The 2,228-nt window shown below is 39.5% G+C and overlaps 1 pseudogene; it reads left to right on the top strand.

Annotated features, from left to right (window-relative positions):
* The first annotated feature begins 2,151 nt into the window (after positions 1-2,151).
* Positions 2,152-2,228, top strand: LOC115870512 (annotated as a pseudogene).

Below are 2,228 nucleotides of genomic sequence, written 5' to 3'. Positions count from 1 at the left end.
GTAGACTGGGGATGGGGTGGGGTGGGAACTGGGGAACAAAACTTAACATGCTATATACAGCACTTAACTAAGCAGCACTTCGAAGAAAATGTATCGTAAATGCCTAGATTAAAAAAGAAGCAAGATTTCCAGTCAGTGGCCCAACCTTCCACTTGAAAACACTAGAAAGGAATTAAACTCAATTTCAAGCAGGCAGAAGGAATGAAATAGTCATTGAGAACCCAGACGTAAATCCCCTCATCTTCAGATGACTGGTTTTTGAAAAAGAAGGGAAACAATAAATAAAGAAGAGACCGTCTCTTCAACAAGTATGCTGGCAAAACTGGATTTCCATTCACAGAAAAATGGAATGAGCTCAAGGTGTATTAAACCCCTAAACGTAAAACCCAGAACTGTAGCAATCATCAATGGTAAATAGGGACAATCTTAGGCACCCCAATACATGTCTATCAAACATAATGAAAAAATACACAGCAGAAGTCAAAATAGATGACTGGGACCTTCTAAAAATGACAGTTATGTGCATCAAAGGCTTTATCAAAAGAGTAAATAAAAGAGCCCGCAGACTGGGAAAAACGGCAATGACATACCGGACAGAGGAGTAATGTGTAAAGTCTGTAGAAAACAGAACACCTCAACAAGAGAAAATCAAGTAATCCAATTTAAAAATAGGCAGAGGACATGAGTAGACAGTTCACCCAAGAAGACGTTCAGGTGGCCAACAAACAGATGAAGAAATGCCAACGATTGTTTGCCATTTGAAAGATGCAAGCCAAAACAAGGATGAGCTCCCCCCGCCCCCCAGCATTCACAGCAGAGAACAACAAAGGCTGGAGAGTGAGGGTAGACTGAAGGGCTCACGCCCTGCTGCCGGGACTGCAAAACGGTACAACTGCTGTGGAAACTACTTCCTCAAAACATTAAGCAAACAGATATCATATGACCCAGAAATCCTACTTGGTATCGTAGTATCTGTCCAAAAGGAATACGAGCTATAGCGCAAATAGATATTTGCACACCCATATTCATTGCAGCATTATTCACAATAGCAAAAAAACTGGAAACAACCTAGATGCCTATCTGTGGTAGAATGGATAAATAAACTTCGGGACGTAGACACAGTGGAAGGCTACTCCACTTAAAGAGTAACAGAGCATCTGTGAAACATTCCATGACATGGATGCACCAGGAGGATAGGATGCTGAGTGAAATTAGTCAGCCTCAAAGGACAAAGATTGTATGAGAACATTGTTATAAAAAAATCAGTAGAAGATTTTCACACTAAACACAACAGATGTCTAAGGGTGTGAGAGGAAAGAGCCCTGGTGCTATAGTGCTGGACTGCTAAACTGCAAGGTCAGAAGTTCAAAACCACCAACTGCTCCAAGGGAGAAAGACAAAGCTGTCTAATCCTGTAAAAGTTGGTCTTGGACACCCCCAGGGGCAGTTCTGCCTTTTCCTGTAGGGTCACCATGAGTTGGCATTGGCTCAAAAGGCTGTTTGTTTTTTGTACTTTGTGTGTTTCGTATGTTTGTGCTTGTTCTGAGTGATGAGAGGAGAAGGGAGGGAAGGGGAAGTCACAGAGGGTAGATAGATGTTAAGTTGGGTGAAGGGAAAGACAATATCCAATCAGAAGGAGATAGGCAAAGAATGATAGAAACAGGACAAGACATTGGGAAGTTTGTTGAGTTGTTGCATGTAAAACTAATGGTCTGCTTTGTAAATCTACAGTAAATTTTAAATTCACAGTACAAAGTTAAAAAAACCAAACCAAACCACTAGCAAACCTAAAACTTAGATAAATTGTGTTTTCATTTTCACTCAGTTCTAAATATTTTCCAATTTCCCTTTTGATTCATCTTTTTACCCATGGTGTATTTTAAAGTGTGTTTTCACGTTATCAAAGTATTAGAAAATTGCCCAAAGATCTCCCTATTATTGTCTTTCAATGTAATGGCATTCCCATCAGATAGTATACTTTGTAGGACTTGAATCACTGAAATGTACTAAGACTTATTTTGTGCCACAGAATGTGGGAGATGTTCCATATATTCTTGAACTTAATGAATATTCTAGTGTTTTGGGGGTAAAGTGTTCTATAAGTGTCAATTAGAAAAATTGTTTTATACTATTATTTAAATCTTATATAGCATGCTTGCTTCGGCAGCACATAGACTAAAATTGGAACATACAGAGAAGATTAGCATGGCCCCTGCGCAAGGATGACA

The sequence above is a fragment of the Echinops telfairi genome, unplaced genomic scaffold (assembly GCF_000313985.2).
Source record: "Echinops telfairi isolate 266 unplaced genomic scaffold, ASM31398v2 ScPeMD7_1713;HRSCAF=2227, whole genome shotgun sequence".
Lineage (NCBI taxonomy): Eukaryota > Metazoa > Chordata > Mammalia > Afrosoricida > Tenrecidae > Echinops > Echinops telfairi.
The sequence above is the reverse complement of the archived record's forward strand: the minus strand, read 5'-3'. Positions and strand labels throughout refer to the sequence as shown.